The sequence below is a fragment of the Peromyscus leucopus genome, chromosome X, assembly GCF_004664715.2.
Source record: "Peromyscus leucopus breed LL Stock chromosome X, UCI_PerLeu_2.1, whole genome shotgun sequence".
NCBI lineage: Eukaryota > Metazoa > Chordata > Mammalia > Rodentia > Cricetidae > Peromyscus > Peromyscus leucopus.
In genome coordinates this window covers 62,580,086-62,601,561 of record NC_051083.1, presented here as the reverse complement: position 1 = coordinate 62,601,561, position 21,476 = coordinate 62,580,086, and the positions used below count along the sequence as shown (strand labels likewise).

General features: G+C 39.0%; 1 non-coding gene and 1 pseudogene across 1 annotated transcript; one reads left to right on the top strand and one right to left on the bottom strand.

Moving 5' to 3' along the window:
- Positions 1–2,534: 2,534 nt before the first annotated feature.
- On the top strand, positions 2,535–5,948 carry LOC114688913 (annotated as a pseudogene).
- Positions 5,949–6,508: 560 nt separating this feature from the next.
- On the bottom strand, positions 6,509–6,581 carry Trnak-cuu. The gene has a single exon. It is a non-coding gene; the product is annotated as a tRNA-Lys (tRNA).
- Between the last annotated feature and the right edge of the window lie 14,895 nt (positions 6,582–21,476).

Sequence of the window (21,476 nt, the reverse complement as noted above, 5' to 3'; positions counted from 1 at the left end):
TTGTATGTGCTGCAGAGGGAGCCAGAGAGGTGGCACAGGTCTTTGGAGCCCAGAGAATCATGACTAGGTCAAAGACATCAATCATTGACCTGTCTGTACTACTGGAATTTGGGTTTGCTTTGATATTTTTTGTAACTACACTCTGATTCTTCCCTTTTGAAATTAAAAAAAAGTATGTAACTTATTTTTAATTTTATAAGAGTCCATAGTTAAGAGACTTTGGAATTTAAGAGAGACTTCGGATATTTCAGAGGCTTTGGGTATTTTAGAGAAGTGTTGAACTCTGGAAAAGCCTTTGAATGTTCTAAAAAGACTATTTTTAAAGTGAAGTTTTAAAGAATGTGCAACTTTTAAAAGTTGGAATGTTTTATATTTTGATATTAATATTAATATGAGATCTTGGGGATGAACAAGAAAGAAAAGGTTATAGATTAATAAGTGCTGTGTTTGTGTGTCAGGTTGACAATGGATCAGTTGTGTTGGTTGGCTCTTGTTGACTTGACACAAACCTAGACATTATCTGGGAAGAGAAAAATCCTAATTGAGAAAATGCCTCCATAAATTGACCTGTAGGCAAGTCTGTGGAGGCATTTTATTAACTGGTGATTCATGAGTGGAGGGTGTAGCCCACATGGGTGGTGCCACCCCTGAGATGGTGGTCTTGGGTACATAAGAAGGCAGGCTGACGGGGCTATGAGAAGCAAGTTAGTAAGCAGCACTCCTCCACGGCCTCTGCTGTAGTTCTGACTTCCAGGTTCCTGCCTTGAGTTCCTGTTCTGATTTCTCTCGGTGATGGAGTGTGACCTAAGTTGAAATAAACCCTTTCCTTTCCAAATTGCTTTTGGTCATGGTGTTTTTTCACAATAGTAACTCTAACTAAACATGCAGGATAGTTAAATATATAAATCATTAAATAATAAGTCATATAAATGTACTTTCAAACAAAAACTACATGATCATCTCAATAGATGTAGAAAAGGCCTTTGACAAAACACAACATGCCTTCATGATAAAAGTCATAGAAAGAATAGCGCTGAGCGGTCGCAGTGCACGTCTTTAATCCCAGCAGAGGCAGGTGGATCTCTATGAGTTCGATGCCAGCCTGATCTACAGAGTGTAATCCAGGACAGGCTCCAAAGCTACATGGAGAAACCCTGTCTCAAAAAAAAGAAGAAGAAGAAAGAAAAATAGTACTGAAGGATCATATATATATATATATATATATATATATATATGTATATATGTATATATATGTATATATATAATAAAATATAATAAAGGATATATGTGAAAAATCCCAAAGCCAACACAATCCTAAGTGGGAAAAACTCAAAGCTAATCCCACGAAAATCAAGATTGCAACACAGCTCTGCACCATTCCAACTCCTTTTCAATGAAGTGATGCAAGCACTAGCTAGAGACAGAAGGAAAATAAAGGAATAAAAACAGGAAAAGAATACATCAAATCGTATCTATTTGGCAGATGATATATGACATAAAACATGCCAAAATCTCCACTAGAAAACTTCTAGAAATGATTGACACTTTGAGCAAAGTAGTAGGATATAAAATCAACTGGCAAAAATCAATAGCCTTTCTTTATACCAATAACAAACACCATGAGAAAGATCATGGAAACATTCATATTGACAATAGCCTTTAAAAAGCTGAAATATCTACAAATAAACCTAACCAAGGAGGCAAAAGACTTCAATGAAAACTTTAAATCTCTAAAGAAATTGAGGAAGACACTAGAAAATGGGAAGTCTTCCTGCGGTCACAGATTCGTAGAACTAATATTGTGAACATGGTCATTCCAGCAAAAGCAATGTAAAAATTGAAAACAAACAACAGCAAAAAACAAAACAAAACAACATGACATGTAGATCAATGGAAAATATAGAAGACCCAAATGTAAGTGCACATAACTACAGCTATCTAGTATTTAACAGGATGCCAAAAACACTCAGAGGATGAAAGACAGCATCGTCAACAAATGATGCTGGGAAATTTGGATGTCCATATGTAGAATAGTGAAGTTAAACCCCTATCTATCACTCTGCACAAAAATCAACTTCAAATAGATCAAAGGTCTTAGTGAGAAAGCTGATTGCTGAATCAGCTACAAGAAAACATAAAGTGGTACCCTATAAGATATGGGTGTAGGAAAGGACTTTCTGAATAGAACTTCATTTACCCAGAAATTAAGGCCAGTCATTGACAAATGATACTTCTTAAAACTAGAAAGTTTATGTACAACAAAGGAAACAGTCAATCACACGAAGAGGAAGCCCACAGAATGGGAGAGAATCTTTGTTCGTTATATACCTTATAGAGGATGAGTATTCATAATATACAAAAACCTGAAAACAGAATGAATCTAGAAAACAAATGACCCGATTAAAAATGGTCAAAGTGTTTTCAAAGGAGAAATAAAAATAGCTAAAAGAAATATCTTTAAAGGGTTTGTCATCTTCAAGGATTAGAAAATGCAAATTTAAAGCACTTTGAGATTTCATCTTAACCCATTCAGAATGACTAAGATCAAGAAAGTAACCGACAAAAATGCTGCTGAGAATGTGGAGAAATGGGAACTCTCATTCCCTGTTGGTGAGATCACAAACTGGTGCATACATTAGAGAAATCAGCGTGAAGAACGCTCAAAACGCTAAAAAGTAAACCTACCATATGACTCAGCTATACCACACCTTGGCATATGCTCAAAGGACTCCAAATTCTACTCCACAGATACTTGCTCAGCCATGTTCATTGCTGCTCTATTCACAGTAGGTAGGAAAACGGCAAAAGCCTAATATCCTTCAAGTGATGAATGGATAATGTAAATGTGGTACATATACACTATGGACTTTTATCCAGCTGTAAAGGAAAGTGAAATGGTGAACTTTGCAGGTAAATGAATGGAGCTAGAAAAGATCTTATTGAGTGAGGCAACTCAGACCCAGAGAGACAACTGCTGCATGTTCCCTCTTATTTGTAGATTATAGCTCTGAACATTCACAAGTGAGTATACATCTTGGAGTAACTGCAGAAACCAGGAGAGCAAAAAGGGACCATGGATGCGAAAGCTCTAGAGAGGGAGTAGGACACAGGCACTATGAAAGTGGAAAAGGGACCACGGATGGGAGGATTTATTTGGGAAAGAAGGCAAATATGGAAGGTGAAGGAAGAGAGATAAATAATACTAAGCATGCTTGAAAAAGCCGTATAAAAACATTTTATCTTTACTAAAAAATACATATATAACAAGGACAGCCTGGTCTACAGAGCTAGTTCTAGGACAGCCAAGATTACAGAAAGAAACACTGTCTCAACAAAACAAAACAAAAATACATATATAGGCGGCTGGAGAGGATGCCCAGAAGTTAAGAGCACTTGTTGCTCTTTCAGATGACCTGGGTTCAGTTCCCAGCACCCACCTGGCAGCTTACAACTGTTTACAGCTTACATCCTGTTTTGTCAAGCTTCACCATAGTGCACAGCAAATGAAGAGAATCTTAGCATCATAACAATGGACACATGTATCAAAATACATTGTACCTCCTGAATATATACAGTTATTATGTGTCAACCAAAAACAAAATAAAATAATCGAGGAAAAGATCAACCAGGACACAAATGACTTATTTTGATTGGACCAATTCATTAAAGCTTTAGTGTTCATTCAGAGAAATGGAACTGGGCCTGATGGCATGGGCATTCATTTCCAGTTACTTGCAAGGCAGGAGAATCACAAGTTCAAGACTAGAAGTAAAAACAAGGCTGAGGATGCAGCTCAATGTTAGAGCATTTACCTAACATGCATAAGGGTCTAGGTTCAGTCTCCAGTCCTGATTTTAGAAAAAGAAAAGGAGGAGAGTGGGGAGGAAACTGTTCTCTAGATAAGAATATAGGGACCCAACATTATAGTAAGACTAATGTTGAAGTAATATGATTATAGATATGTAAGAATTTATGGGAACTTTGATGATGATATGATGATGGTGATGATGATGATCATCATCATCGTTGTTACTCCTTGGCCACCTTGTCTCTGTCTTCTTTGATAGATTTTCCTAATCACTATAAATATGGAACTCTATTCTGAGTTTGAGTCTCAGAACCCACATAGCTGAAGGAAAGAAATGACTCCCATAAGTTGCCCTTTGAACTGCACATATATGCAGGGGCATTCGAGCCCACATACACACAAAATAAACAAATGCATAACTAAATACATGGATAGATACATAAATACATGTAATTTTAAAAATCAAAAAAGAAATGCAACCAGATAACCAAAAAGAAGCACAGCGCTCTGGAGGCTAAAGCAGGAAGACCAACTTGTGTGGGAGACTTTGTCCCAAAACCTGGTAGAGGGATGGTGACTTAAGCAACCGAACACAGCAAAGCCCACTTTTCTTCTCCCTCAAAGCTGTGCACAGTGCAGAGCCTCTGCTCCAGCCAGAGCCAAATGCTGTGACAGAAGCAGAGTTCAACAGCCCGCGGGCCACTGACTGACTCATACAAGGTGTCTCTCTATAGACAATACCCACCCAACACAAGCAAAGCTCCTTTCCACTTCAAATGCCACGAAAAGAAACAGAAAATGGCAATGTAAGGAAGGTGAAATACGAGGAAACTAAATTGTATGGGTTGTGCTACATTCTTAATAAATACTTAAAAGCTAAAGTAGTGGCCAAAGAGAAAATTCAAGAAGCCGAAGAAGTGTACAAAGAGTATATCCACGAGGATGTCTGTAATGAGAAGGGCTAGAATTTCACTCATGAGAACTAGACTTTGATGGTCATGTCCCATCAAAGGAAAGGCTGTTCCCAAGGGGTCTGTCACCCCTAAAGCAACCTCTTTGCAGTGGAAAACACAGCACCAGAGTGCTACCTTCTTATACACTGAATTGAGACTATTCTTGTTCAGTTCTGGTATCCAGTCATAGTGGCCACAAGTTCTAGATAGCAGAAGAAAATACTGGCCAAATATTTGTTACAAACTTTTGGTTATTTGAATGGTCTGGAACACGTTACATGGTTTTGACTACAGAGGAGTCTCTTTAGTTGGGTAAGGGGCACCAGCTCATTTAGTTAACTTCAAAGGAACAGTAACAGTACGAGGAATTAACTATAATACTACAGAACATAAGATCTGTTCCATACCATTCTGTTCCAACTTGGGGGAAAGACTTTGAAAAAGATACATTTGAACACATAATAACACAGCCTGTGTCTATGGTCAGCAGAGCTATAGCATTTATAAAGTGTATGAGAAAATATGAGGTGAAGACCTGAAACATTTAATAGTATCAAAAGTACAGAGGCAACACTTATCATCAGATCTGATTCTGGACATTGTCTTGATACTATATTAAAGGTCTCTGATGTTTTGGGTAATAAATTTCCTGTTACTGAGAACGCAAAGGGCTACAACTTACTGCCTCCTTATCTTGGAGTTATTCAGGGAGATGCAGTGGATATTAATACTTCATAGGAAATTGTAGAGGGGATGAAACAAAAAATGGAATATGGATAATGTTTCCTTTCATTTTGGTAGAGCTTTGCTGCAGAAGTTAATGAGAAAAATAGTTAGTTATATTGTAACCAATGGCCTTGTGGTTAATGTGTTTAAGGACCCAGTTGCTGATTTCAACAAAAGGTCAAAAAGGTGCCAGTTATCGTTACATAGGGTACCAGTAGGGTATTTTGTTACACTTGAAGAAGGAAAAGGAGACCTTCAGGAATATGGTTACAATCTTCTCCATACCATTTTCAAGAATAGAAAGGTGACAAAAAGCATTTGATGAAGTCAGCAAACCACATAGCTGAATATTGAACTGGATGTGGTACCTCATCAGGCTTTATTCAGCCTGGTTGTTGTGCATGGAGTGTGTGTATATATGCATGCAGGCATGTGTGTACCTGTGTCTATGTAATACATGCTCATTGTACAGATGTGTGGGTTTCTTTGTGCTCTATGATACACTCCAGACAGATTGTTGGTTTATGGACATACTGCCCTTTTAATTTTCTTTTTCCCAGTGTTTAGATGATCTCAAATTAGGAAACACTTATAACCACATACATGATTAGTGCTAAAGAAAGCTTTTTAGGCCTCTTTGTTAATAGATAGTAACTCAATCCAGTGTTGATCTTGTCACAAATAAGAGAACCAAGTGTAGTGGGTAGCCATTCCAGCTTGGATCTGGAAGTTCCAACCCCCATTGAGACTCTGGCAACTGTCACGCCTACGAGGCGGGGCGAGGGGAGGCGCCGGGGGACCCGAGAGCTGGATGGGCCAGCGCTCGCTCTGGGCGCTCTCTCGGTGCCGGGACGCTGACCAGTGCAGATTGACTGTGTAGAGCTCCGGAGAACACCGCTGGACTGCATTACACCTTCCCCAGACCCTGCGACCTACCCATTACTTAATTTGTGAGTTTCGCCATTAAATAAATATCCTTTTAACTACGTGGAGTGGCCAAAATAATTTCTCCAATATCTGGCGCCCAACGTGGGGCCCGAACCCACGACCCTGAGATTAAGAGTCTCATGCTCTACCGACTGAGCTAGCCGGGCTCCCTTCCACCGCAGGGTTTTGGAGATGTCCTCCAACCCTTCCACTCAAACCTGGGTCTTGGTGACCCCTGAGTCCCCCTGGTACTCTTGCAAGATTCCCGAAAGTTGCTTGCATCCATCTACCATTTCTCAGGTACCATTATGTTCCTTCTCAGGTCTTTGATGGGATTGAAGACTAGCAGTTATAGTTACAACTTGGTATATATAATATCTTAGATAGAACATATTAAGTATTAGATTCAGGTTCTTTAGGATAGGACACCTTTGAATGATCTTTATAACATGCTGTTTACCTATGCTCTATACTTCTCTGGATTTTAGTATGTGTTTCTTGCTTGATATTGTTTGCATTGGTTGTAGTTCCATCTTATCTAGGTCATTATCTCTCATTATTTCTGGACAATATTTGATAACCATTCCTTTGTATATAGTCTTGTATTAGTTTAGAACCTTCTTATTTAGACAAAAAGGGGGAGATGTAGTGGGTAGCCATTCCAGCTTGGATCTGGAAGTTCCAACCCCCATTGAGACTCTGGCAACTGTCACGCCTACGAGGCGGGGCGAGGGGAGGCGCCGGGGGACCCGAGAGCTGGATGGGCCAGCGCTTGCTCTGGGCGCTCTCTCGGTGCCGGGACGCTGACCAGTGCAGATTGACTGTGTAGAGCTCCGGAGAACACCGCTGGACTGCATTACACCTTCCCCAGACCCTGCGACCTACCCATTACTTAATTTGTGAGTTTCGCCATTAAATAAATATCCTTTTAACTACGTGGAGTGGCCAAAATAATTTCTCCAATAACCAAGAAACTTTTTTATGTAACTACAAATCACATAAAACAGATTTGAATAAATTACCATGACTGCTTTATGTTTATATTTAACTTATATTTTTGTACAAATGAGATTGTGTAAGATATATTTAAAGTTTGAGTGATTTAACAGCCTTTTCAAATTTTTATAATTCATATGAGCACAGACTTTCAAGAAAATACTTGAAATTAAATTGCATTGCTTTTTGTCCATTAACCAGCAAATAAAACATGGCCTTAATAAAGTTGTTGGTGTTGTTGCACATCGGGAAGTTATGCCAGGACATATACCCTATAGAATTCCTAACCTCACTGTCCTTGTAGAATATGCATTATTTATTCTACATTGAAGAGAATAATGGTTCTTTCTCTAATATTTAGGCACTGTACATTTCTATACCTTGGTCACTGGATTATACCAGTAAAATGCCAAATCTGAAAGAAAGGTCTGTTCTGCAATTTTATATATCAGATATTACTGATGGCTCTAATATGAATTTCAATATTTGGGGGGGGGGGTTGGAGACAAGGTTTCTCTGTGTCATTTTGGTGCCTGTCCTGGATCTTGCTTTGTAGCCTAGGCTGGCCTCGAACTCACTGAGATCCGCCAGCCTCTGCCTCCCAAGTGCTGGGATAAAAGGCGTGCACCACCACTGCCCAGCTAAACCTCAAGATTTAAAAAGATAATTTTTAGAGAGAATTTCTGCTTCCACTATAGAACATACACGTAAATGTAAAATGTTGTCATAAGTGGTCAGGCAGTGGTGGTGCACGCCTTTAATCCCAGCGCTTGGGAGGCAGAGGCTGGCGGATCTCAGTGAGTTCGAGGCCAGCCTGGTCTACAAAGCAAGTTCCAGGACAGCCAGGACTATTACACAGAGAAATCCTGTCTCAAAAATCAAAAAACAAAACAAAAACAAAAACAAAAAACAAAAAACAATATTGTCATAAGTGGATTATGTATTTTAAGGTAATTTCACTTCTAAATTTATTTTTCATATGCTATAGGTGGTATGACTTAAATGAATTGATGGAATGGGTAGTGAGTGCGCTTATTTTAAGTTTTTTGATTCTGTTATATCTTCATTAAGTTTTTAAAAGAATTAAATTGGATATTAAATTGTACAGATTTTATTAATTTATAGATAAATCCTTCAGTAATTAATACTTAAGCAAGTTCTTGATTTTAGCCCAATGAAAAGCATGATTCTTAATAAATTACTCTTAATGCAGAGAGTTGGCTAAATTTAAAGTATTCATTCTCAAAATATTTGTAGTGAATCTCTACTAGATCCCGAGTGGGTTATTGCATCTGACTAGACACTTGTTTCTTCAAGATGACTCATAGCATTAGATTAGTTCTATGGCAGTATTGGCCAGCTGCCCTGCAGGTTGACTTTGGATTGTTCTTTTATTTTTAATTACACACTGTCTAAGGCTGCTTCCCACTTCAGTAGCGGAATTCAAGTAGCTGCAATAAAGACCAAATAGTCCACAAAGCCTGGAATGTTCACTTCTATGTCTTAAACAAAAACACACAAAAGCTAACTAGTTGTGTTCTAAGAAAAGGAGCATGCCCTTGTATTTTAAGAGAGATGTTGGGTTTTCTGGAGGCTAAATTTTATGGAGTTATCTCTTGTTCCCTCTCATTTAAGAATTTGATACTAGATAACTGATTTAGAAACATTTTAACAACTTGCCATTAAAGGTAAAAATTTTAAAGCCATAAATCATCTAAAACAGTTACATGAGAAATCATTTTATCACTGGACTAATCTAATGAGATGAATTATTCAACAGCTTACGAGTGGAATTAGACAGAACAGAGGTTTTTACAGGTGATTCTAAACACTAAGGAAAACATTAAACATTATTCACTTTTAGTAATCTTCATCTTATAATCCATGGTAAAAAATGATTAGAAACTGACTTTTTAGAAAGTGTAATTTAATCATAAGAGAAACCAGCTTATATATGATTGGATTTAAGGCCCACTCCATGAGATGGAACCCATATCCCACACTGCTTAGGTGGCCAAGAACCTGAGACTAGATGGCTCATGGACCTAGGGGAAAAACCAAATACTATTGTTCTACTAAAAGAACATTGCAATAAAATGACTCCAAATGACATTCTATTGTACTCATAGACCAGTCAGTGCCTTGCTCAGCCATTATCAGAGAAGCTTTTTCCTGCAGCAGATGGAAATAAATACAGAGATCCACAGCCAGGCATTATGCCCAGAGTGAAAGACCTTGGAACACTCAGCCCTAAATGGAATGTCTCCATGAAACCCCTCCTGTCAAGGCTCAGGGAACCCTGCAAAAGAGGAGGCAGAAAGAACATAAGAGCCAGAGTAGATGGAGGCCACCAAGAAAACAAGGGCTTCTAAACCAACATAGTAGAAGCACATATGAACTCACAGAGACTGAGGCAGCCATGTACAGGGCCCGCGTGGGTCTGCACCAGATAGAGTCCTACAGCTGAAAGGTGGACATATACCCCCACCCTGAACCCAGAAACTACCTCCAACTGATAACCACTTCCAAATGAAAATTTAGTTTTCTCCAAGGGAGTCTCACTGCAAAAACAAACTACTCTTAAGGGTAGGCTGTATGTCCAGCAGTAAATGGCCAACAGAAAACAAACTCGATGGCATCTTTGGACATTTCTTGTCTCACAATGTCATGCCAGGGCTTTTTTTTTTTTGACTTTTTAAATTTTTAATTTAATTTAACCCTAAAGATCTTACATATATATTATGGCTTCTGGTTTTGTGTTTTTATGGGATTCCTGAGTGTGTCTCTGCATCTCTTTGTTTCTTTTGCCTTTTCTTGAGCTCTTTTCCTTCTGTTTGTTTTTCATTCTTCCAATTTGTTTGCTTATTATTTAGCTTATATTTTATTTTATTATTATCCCTTAAATGCCTGTTTGCTTTCTAATAGGAGACAGAAAGGTGTGGATCTGTATGGGAGGGGAGGTGGAAGAACTGGGAAGAGAATAGGGAAGGGAGACCGTAATTAGGATATATTGTATGAAAAATTATCTATTTTTTAGTTTATGCTTTTTGTTGTATTATATTTTTATTATTTTAAACTTAACTTTAAATATATTCTGATCATATTCTTCCCCTGCTTCAAGACTTTCCAGATCGTCTTCCCCTCCCTACCCACTCAACTTTTAACTTCTTTTTCAAAAAATAAACAAAAACCCAATACAACAAAAAATCCCCCAAAAGAAGAAAACCAAATAAATCCACATCCCAAAAGAAAAAAAAAACAAATTGTAACCAAGTAAAAGCATGTATACACACACACACACACACCAAACAAACAAACAAACAAACAAACACAAGAACTACTCCTCCTGAGCACAAAGCCTGTCCTGGACTGGTTGATATACCCAGTGTTACTCCATTGTAATAAACTAATTTCCTTCTCCCAGAAAATATAAATGACAGTTCAGTCATTAACCTTTACCCTAGTGGCTAGGTTTCCATCCATTCATTCAGTTTTCAAAAAGTGTAAAATATATATATATATATATATATATATATATATATATATATATTACGATAAACCAAAAATTATCACATTAAAGTTGAACAAGGCAAACCAACAGAAGAAAAAGAGCCTAAGAGAAGGCACAAGAATCAGAGACCCACTCATTCACACACTCAGGAGTCCCATAAAAACACTTAACTGGAAGCCATAATATATGCATAGAGGACCTAATATAGACCTGTGCAGGCCCTGTGCGTGCTGCTTCAGTCTCTGTGAGTTCACATGAGCTCTGCTCATGTTGATTTAGAGGGTCTTACTTTCTTGGCATCCTCTATTCCCCCTGGCTCTTACATTCTCTCTGCCTCCTCTTCTACAGGGTTCCTTGAGCCCTGAAGGGAGGTATTTGATGGAGAAACATCCTGTATAGGACTGAGTGTTCCAAGGTCTCTCGCTCTCTGCATATTGTCTGGCTGTGGCTCTCTGTATTTGTTCCCATCTGCTGCAGGAGGAAGCCTCTCTGATAATAGATGAACAAGGCACTTATCTATGAGTATAGCAGAATGTCATTAGGAGTTATTTTATCATTACGTTTTTTTTTCTTTTTTTAGGCCTAGGTTTAACCCTAGGTCCCTGGGTGCTCTAGTGTCAGGTTCTTGGTCACCCAAGCAGTGTCGGGTATGGGTTCCATCTCATGGAACAGACCTTAAGTCAAACCAGATATTGGTTGGTTACCACCACAAACTTTGTGCCATCATTGCCCTAGCGTATCTTGCAGGCAGCACAGCACTGTAGATAAAGGGTTTGTGGCTGGGCTGGTGTTTATGTTTCTCCTTTGGTAGCATTCAGAGTACCTTCCTGTACCAATGATGCCAGAACAAGGGGTGAAAGCTCTATATAGGCACCAGCTGGACTTCTCCATATTCAATGAGTTGTGTAGGTGTTGTCTTCAGCAATGGGGCCTTGCTGTCAGTTTGTGGAGAGCAACCTATAGTCTTGGTAACAGCCTGGGTTGTTTGGGGATTCCCATGAGACCCCTTTGTCCAACAACTCGATGAGATGTAACCCAATTTTGGTACTGGATGCTTTGTTTGGTGACAGGAGATAGTCTGTTAGGACACTGTCTTCTCCATTAATTGGTGATTTTACTAAGATTGCCTTCATATATGTATCCATTCTAGAAAGTTTCTATTGTATTAGTTTTCTATACTATCCTTCAAATGCCACTTAATTTTATCTATCTTTCCATGAATTCCCTCCCACAGCCACCAATCCCTCCACATAATCAGAACATATTGTATGAAAAAAAATTATTTTCAATAAAAGAAAAAAGAATCATCCAGAAAAACAATAGAAGGCATAAATGCACAAGGAAGATTATTTGGGAAGAGGAAAAGGCCCAGTTGGAAGGAGAACAATGAGGGGGTGATGGGGAGTGAATTTGACCAAGTTACATGATATACATGCATGAGATGTCATAACAAAACCAATTATTTTGTACAATAAATATACAATAGTAATTTTTTTAATTCCACATATAATTATGAGAAAAAAGAATGCCTAAGAAAACCTCAGCACTTCCAAAAGCCTTACTGTGCCCGAACTATCACCTAAGATAGGCCCGTCGTACCCTCTATCTTGAAGTATATACTGTAAAACAATTAAAATAGGAACTATGTATAGTTGGTAGCTCAGGAGGACTTCTCTGAGAACATTTTTTGTGATATATGATTGTTAAAAATGACAAGGTCTGCTAGGTAAGTGGTGTATGTCTTTAATCCCAGCACTCTGAGTCAGAGGCAGTCTGTGAGTTTGAGTTCAGTGTCCAGCCTGGTCTACAATCTCCAATGTGAGTTCCAGGACAGCCAGGGTTATATAGTGAGACTCTGTCTAAAATAAATAAGGGAAGGAAGGAAGGAAGGAAGGAAGGAAGGAAGGAAGGAAGGGCTGGAGAGATGGCTCAGAGGTTAAGAGATCTTGAGTTCAATTCCCAGCAAGCACATGATGGCTCACAACCAACAATAATGAGATCTGGTGTTCTGGTGCCCTCTTTTGGCGTACAAGCATACAGGCAGGCAGAACATGTTATACACGATAACAAATAAATCTTTAAAAAAATAGAAAAAGAAAAGAGGGTAAGGTCTGTCTCTCATTCTGCAGGAAGATCGAATGCACACTTATTGGCTGCCACAAAAAAACAGATAGCCTAATCATATTTATTTTGGCCACAACTTTGTAATTTTTAACTTCACTGACTGTCATGAGTCCTCACACTTCTCCCTCCCTCATTCTCTGCTTAAAATATGCAAATCAGAATGGAGCTCATCTCTCCCCTCTATTGTCAGTCCTTACTGAATCAAGTCTGTTCTCATGGCTTTAGCTGGTAGTCAGCCACATTTATCTTCAATGTCAGAAGAAATCCCAACCTCCACAGTTCATGAGTTCAAGTAATGCTGTAAAGTATGAACATAGCAGGTCAGGGTAGCCACCTGCAACTGCACACTCCTAAAGGGTGTGCCCAAGGATTATGCCTGAAATAGAAAAAAGGAAGCCACCATTAAAGCCCCAGGGAAGTGTCTTTGAGAGGGAATGACTTTACTACTCACTAGCCCCATTTAGGATCATGAGTTTCAAGAATACCAATGCCAGTGTGGTTTGGATAAGAATGGTCCCCATAGGCTCATATATTTGAATGCTTAGTCAGCAGGGAATTTCTTGAAAGGATTTGAAAGGATAATCCTATTTTAAATAATCCTATTTGGAAGAATTTTAGAAGGATTAAGGAAGTATAGCCTTGTTAGAGAAATGTATCACTGGGGGTTCAAAACCCACACCAGGCCCAGAGTCTTTTTCTCTCTGCCTGTGGAACAAGATGTAGCTCTCAGCTACTGTTCAGGAACCATGAGTATTGTCATGCCCCCTCCATGATGGACCAAACCTCCAAAACTGTAAGCAAGCTCAGAATTGAATTCTTTCTTTTATAGGGGGCCAGAGAGTGAAATGTGGTGGTTTGAATAATAATGGCCCCCTTAGGCTCATATATTTGAATGCTTAGTCACTAGGGAGTGGAACTCTTTGAAAGGACATATAAGCATTAGGAGGTGTGGTTCCAGAACCACAAATCTCATCATGCACCCACCATGATGATGATGACTAATCCTCACAATTAAATGCTTTCTTTTATAAGAATTGCCTTGCTTGTGATGTCTCTTCACAGCAATAGAACAGTGACTAAGACAGCCAGTATTGTCAGTGTCAAAGTGAGGAGAACCCAAAGCTCAGAAGTGAATTATTCAGCAGTATCTGGGAGCTGCAGGTCAGAAATTCCTCCCTCATATATGGCATTCTTTTCTATCAGCACCTCTTACTCTTGGACATTGAGGACCACTAAGGAGTCTAGGCAGTGGCATCTTGACTGGAATTTGACTTTCATCTTGCACATGAAACAGTATCATTTCCAGAATGTTCTTTCTTACTGTCTTGTGCCAGTCTCCCTTCAGCACAGGACTCTGAGTCTATCGAGTAACTCACTGCTGCCCAGTTCAAAGCTGTTTGTTCACAGAGGCTGAAACTAGCACACAGATGGTGACATGTGCCAAGGGAAAAAGAAGATCCTAAGAGCATTCGGACTGGGGTCTTCTACAGCTACAGAGACTGGATATTTCCACCTTATATCCCACTTACACACACAAATAGGAGATGTGATCAGTATCTATCAGACCACAGGAATCCACATCACCAAAGCAAGGTGTTCTCTTGGTTGGACCAAGAAAATCTACCAAATATACCTTCTAAGACACATGCACACATGCATACCCCAAAGCCTCTAACATTGGGCTATTCCCAGAGTGATGATGCATGGCACCAACTAAACAGATGTAGGTCTGAATAGTCAGTGGTACATTTATGTCTTAATAGAGAAGGCTTGCAGTGCCTACAACAGAGAAGGCACATCCAAAGCACTAATCACAACTATTGTTCCACTCAGCCTTTGCCTTCATCTGCTTGGGTTCTTGAGAGTCACCATGCCCCGGAGGAAGAAGATGTTGTCAAGAAGCAGTTGGCAAGTTTTAATCTTTAAGTTATACTTTGAATAAAAGTTGTGAAAACTAGATCCACTGTGAAAAGAAAAATCAAGTTTTCTGTGTAATACTCTGGAGGTTGATAAGGTATCAAGAGAGTGCCCATACCTGGAGGATGGAAAGAGGCCCAAAGTTACCAGTTATGAAGGATTTCAGAAAGAGTGGGGTCAGCCTGGTCTGATGCTACTCAGAAGCTCAGAACTGGGAGGGAGAAACCACAGACAACCACGACAACTTTTCTTCCACTTCACTTCTCTACCAACTAGGGAGCATGAACTGCACTAATGGGTGATGTGACCTTCTGAGTTTGTTCTTACCTTTTGTCCAGTAAGAACATCCAGGGCTCACTTGTGGGTCATGGTGCCAGAAAGCTGCACAAAGTATTAAGATGGGCCAATCACTCCACAGTGGCCCCCAAGTAAGGAATCTAGGGGCTAGTCAGGATCCCAGACACCATTGCCTGTTGCACATGACACAGGCATATATAAAGGAAGAGGCGAGAAGATGGGATGAGAAAGACATAGTTGTAAACAGCTTCACAGTTTCTACTTTGAATCAACCACTTCCTTTAGTGGTAAAACAGAGCCCATAGATGGACTGTCAGAAAGTTTACATATTATCTATCAAGAATGGAACTAGAAACACACAGAAAAAGTAGCTATTTGCTATCAGTGGTGTGTGTGTGTGTGTGTGTGTGTGTGTGTGTGTGTGTGTGTGTATGTGTGTGTGTGCAAAGCTTGTTGGTAAGATATATATTATGTACCAGAGGGGACATATGGGGAGGGGGCTGATGTTTTCAGGTAGTATGAGTGAAGCATCACATAAAAGTGATGAATCTGGCTGGAGAGATGGCTCAGAGGTTATTAAGAGCACCGACAGCTCTTCCAGAGGTCCTGAGTTCAATTCCCAGCAAGCACATGGTAGTTCATAACCATCTATAATGAGATCTGGTTCTTCTTCTGGCCCGCAGGCATACATGCAGATAGAACACTATACATAATAAATAAATAAATCTTAAAAAAGAAAAAAGTGATGAGTATTTGAAATGAGGCATCATATAAAAGAATGTCCTTTATACTTCCATTTCACAGATCTTAGAGGCATTAGAGGTGGTCTCTTGACCCCTTACATTTTCCAGCCAGGCCAGCAAACCTGCCCCAACCCAGCCTAGTAACTCTACCTTCTTATCTATAATTCTCCTACACTCACCCCAACCCTCAGACAGAACTTAAGTCCCATGCCCAGAGATTCAGCCCAACCTGAGGAACCCTGCTCATGTTTTTCCAACCCCCAGAGTTGGGACCAGACACACGTTCTGTGCACAACCAACTCTGCTATATCCAAAACAGACACACAACCAATAAAAATAAAGGTCACATTCTCAGGTCTCATCACAAGACCACAAACAATATGAAAGATCAAAATAGCATGTCTCCTCCAAAATTGTCCAGTCCTATAGAAATGGTCTCTAATGAGAATTATCCAGTTGAACCTCAGGACACAGACCTTAGAACAACCATAATATTCATCAAAGAATTAAAGGAGTTTAAAGAAGACAAAAATAAATGGCTCAATGAGTTTAAATAGAACAGACACAAAGAGGAAAAAATACCTAAGTAATGCCCAAGAAAATATAAACATACAGATAAATGAAATGACAAAGAGAATCTAGGATTTGAAAGCTGAATTCAATAAAGGGATAGAAACATTGAGGAGAACTCAACATGAAATAAATATGGAATTGAAAAACTCAATATCCTGATTAGAAAACTTAGGGGAAAGCCTTACAAGTAGAATGAATCAAGTACAAGATATAATACCAAGCTTCAGAGATAAAGTAGAGGAAAAAATAATATGAAAAAAATTAAAACTATAGGAAAGGAATATGCGTGAAATGCAGGCCACCACAAAAGGTAAAATCTTTAAATTGTAGGTATAGATGAGGAATAAGAATGCCAGGTTAATGGCATAGACCAGATCTTCAACAAAACCATAGAAGAAAACTTCCCCAAACTAAGGAAAGATACACCCATATAGATACAAGAAACACACAGAACTCTTGACTAGATAAGACCAGAAAATAAACTCTCCATAATGTATCTTAGTTAAAGCACGAAGTATACGGAACAAGGAAGAAGTATTGAAAGCAGAAAGAGAAAAAAAATACAAGTCACAAATAAAGCAAAACCCATTAGAATCACAGCTGATTTCTCAGTGGAAATGGTGAAAGCCAGTAGATCCGGAGAGATGCACTCCAAGTTCTAAAGACTGGGGATGGTAACCTAGATTGTGGTACCCAGCAGAAGCATCTGTCATGGTTTAAGGAGGAAGAAAAGCTGTTCATGTTATAAAGAGCCTAAAAACTTCATGTCCACAAACCCAAGCCTGAACAGTACTAGAAGCAGTGACACAGTGCCTCCAACAAAGCCACACCTTCTTGATTGGGTGTATTTCAAAATATTTTCTTTTCTCTGAGGCTAGTGTGAAGGGGGCTGTGTCCACAATCTCTTTCTCTGCATTTTTCTTGTTGGTGCATGGAAAGACTACTGTTTATAAGATTATTTTTGTATCCTGCCACTTTGTGAAATTATTGATCATTGATCCTGCTCTTGCTCAAGAAATGAATGACCTCTACAATGAAAACTTCAACTCTCTAAAGAAAGGAATTAGGAAAGACATTAGAAAACGGGGGGGGGGGATGTCCACCCTCATAGATTAGTATAATCAATAGTGTGAAAATTATCATTCTGCCAAAAGTAATACCTCTATAGAGAAACACAATCTAAGAAAAGAAAATAAGACAAAAATATATTCTTTAAGAAAGAACATAAAAATAACTAGCCTTATATCTTGCTCATTATTAAAATCCACAACTCTCTGTCAGGACCAGTCCAGCTCAGGAGGGCAGAGACCATGGCTACAGTCCTATGGAGGAGTCCTCAGCCCCACTACTACACTCCCTTTCTTGTGCTCTTGGAATAGGCTTGAATCAAGTCTTCCTCTCATACTCCAGCAGAATAGGATGCAAATATGCTGAAGTTTTCCTTCAAGGAAAAAGTTGAACAGAAATGTGCAAAGAAGAGGGCAAATGGCCTCAATATTTTGGTCATCATTTTCTGCCTGTAGAATAAGAGTGCATTCCTGATCTTGGACATGGATCACTCCTCAGGTGACACAAGGCTGCCAGCCCGAACTGATCCCAGAGCAGGATAATATAGGAAGCAGACTTGGAAAAAAGGAGAGGGAGGTAGGGAGAGGAGTTGTTCAAAATCAAGTCAGTTTCCTTCCTACCTACTAGCTGCACACCTTCTTGTCTTGGTCTGAGGCCAGACACCACTAAGGGTGTTTGACTCTTCTTCCCCAAGGCCATTTTCAATTCCCTTAGTCTCTTTCCCTGATCAAAGTCTGCATCTTCTAATTTAGAATTGTCTCACAGTCCTCTTGATGTGATAAGTAAGGTGATAAAGTGGAAGAAATAAATGATATCTTTACTACAGAGACAGTCTATGTATTCATTTCCTAGGGCTGCTGTCATGACTGCCATAAATCATACAGCTCAAGACAGACATTCATTATCAAACAGGTCTGGACACTAGAATTCTAAAATCAAGGCATCAGTAATGTCAAGCTTCCCGTGAAAGTTGTTTGGGAGAATCCTTCCTTGCTTCCTCCAGCTCTTGGTTTTTCTTTAGTTTAAATTTGATTTTTTTATTTTAAAGTTTTCTTTTTATATATATATATTATTTTATTTAAATGTTTTTTTCATTTTACATACCACCCATAGTTCCCTCCCCTCCACCTCTCCTCCATCTCACCCCCCATCCACTCCTCAGAGAGGGTAAGGCCTCCCATAGGGAGTCAACAAGGTCTGGCACATCAAGTTGAGTTAGACCCAAGCCCTTCCTCTCTGCATCAAGGCTGAGCAAGGTATCCCTCCATATCTTGGGAGTGCTCCAAATAGCCAGTTCATGCACCTGGTATACATCCTAGTCCCACTGCCAGGAGTTCCACAAGCAGACTAAGCCATGCAAATATCACCCACATTCAGAGAGCCTGGTCCAGTCCCCTGCAGGTTCTCCAACCATCTATCCAGAGTCTGTGAGCTCCCCTTGCTCAGGTCAGCTGTCTCTGTGGGTTTCCCCTTCATGATCTTGACCCCTTCTGTTTGTACAATCCCTCCTCCCTCTCTTTGACTGGACTCCAGGTGCTCGGTCCCATGCCTAGCTTGTGATCTCTGCATCTGCTTCCATCATTCACTGGTTGAAGGCTCTATGATGATAATTAGGGTAGTCACCAATCTGATTACAGGGGAAGGTATAACACGAATTGCTAAATGGTCTTTTTATAAAAAACTCAGAGCCTGATATTGGGGTGAATGCTGAAAGATCAGAGAGACAAAGGAACAAGCCACCTCTTACCTCTAGGACTTCTCAGCCTGAAAAGCTTTCCTCAGCCAAAAGACTTTAGTTCCTGTCTCCTCACACCTTTTGTACCTTTCTCCGCCCACCATATCACTTCCTTTTTAGTGCTGGGATTAAAGGCATGTGACTTTCCAAGCAAAGGCATGAGATCTCAAGTGCTGGTATTAAAGGTGTGTGCCACCACTGCCTGGCTTTGTTTCTCTCCTAGACTGAGCCAATCTCATGTAGTCCAGGGTGGCTTTGAACTCACAGAGATCCAGATGGATCTCTGTTTTCTGAGTGCTAGGATTAAAGGTGTGTGCCACCACTGCCTGGCATGTATGTTTAATCTAGTGGCTTGTTCTGTTCTCTGATCTTCAGGCAAATTTTATTAGGGTACATAATATATCACCACAATTCCCCCCTTTTATATAAAATAATAAAAGGTTATAACTAATATAAGAAAAACTATATACAATAAGTATATACAATATATACAGTCAAGAGTTACATTAACAATGTCTATTCCATAAACATTTGACCAATTCAGAGAAAATACTCCATTATCTATCCTATTTTGGTGAATCCAAAATGTTGTACCTAATTCACTTTCTATCCTAACTTGTATTACCAACCCCAAACTATCTTTTGATGTCTTTCAATCTTATACACTTTACACCTCTTTAGTGAGTTTCTTTTCTGAATTTGTTAACAAGGAAAACTATAACTATAGTCTTCAACTCCCTCAGAGACATGAGAAGGAAATATTTACTAAGCAAGAAGTGCAAATAAGCGACTTCCAAAAAATGTGAGAAATTACAGAAACAGCTGGCTGCCTGGACAATCACCCAAGGTTCCTCTGCAACTTTGGGGCATCCATCTTGGCCTACTGGCCTAGAATATCTGACAGACTTTTCTGTGAAGCAGGATTTTCTGAAGGGCTATTTTACCTTGTCTTGGCAAAGTTTGGCAGTCCTTTCTTTTGTGTCTGTCTATTTTGGACAGCATACTGTCAGCATTTGAGGCAGGGCACTTTCTTGCCCAGGGGCTAACTTTTGCCACAAAAAAGCAAACTCCATATGGAGTTTCTTCAATGCCCACCATCTTCTCTGAAGTAGATTGGTGCTGCCAGGAGCAGACATGTCTCATTGTCATAAAAAATAAGAATCTATGTTATTAGAACATCTCAAATGCCATATTCTGTAGATCTCTTAAGTATTTGATGATGACCTGTCTATCTAAAATATATGTTTGATCTTGAAAACATATATAACCTTACAAGTTCCATTGTAATAGGCGACTATCAACTAACCTGCACTTCTTTATATCCTAATTAGTTGGTAATAACTTTCAAGGACTAGAAAATTGCATTACATTATTAAATGAATTGTATAGGTACAATACCTTGAACAAGATTAGAAATGTATGTACAGTATGTTCTAACAAAAGTAATCTCAAATTTGTATCAATATACAAAAGTTGTATACAATATAAAAAATCCAATCCAATGTAAAATATTTAAAACTAGTAGTTGCTTTTTAAAAGTAGATTCAATAATCTACCTTTTTATCTTATATATATATATATGATATATATTATATATATAGCCTCCCCTTTTTCTTTTCAGAGTAGATTCAATAATCTACCCTTTTATCCTATCATTTCTATATAAATACATTTCTATATCATATCTCCCTTTCTTCTTTTATAAAGAGATTGACTATGACAGAGGGTGCTGGTAGTTTTATGGGACACAAAGAAAATTTAGAATTATGGTCAAGTCTTGATTGGAGTGGTCTGTGGGGTTGTATCATCTCAGCTAGCCATCTCAATATTCTCCTGAGTAGTTCAAAGCCAATCTTTGGGTGGTATTTGTCAGTTTAGTGGCATTACTATAGCCCTGATGGAATCATCATTGTAAGGTCCCACCATCTTTTTGGAGACTTCAAAAATCACATTGGGTCAGATTATTACTTTTCTTGGTAGTTTTTTTTCTGGGTAGTTCTTCCTTCTTTTTTGGATGCTTATATGTCCAAAGGTCTTTAATTCCTCAAGATGGTTGTTTTTCTTTTTTTCTGGAATGACAACAACAAATTCTTTCCCC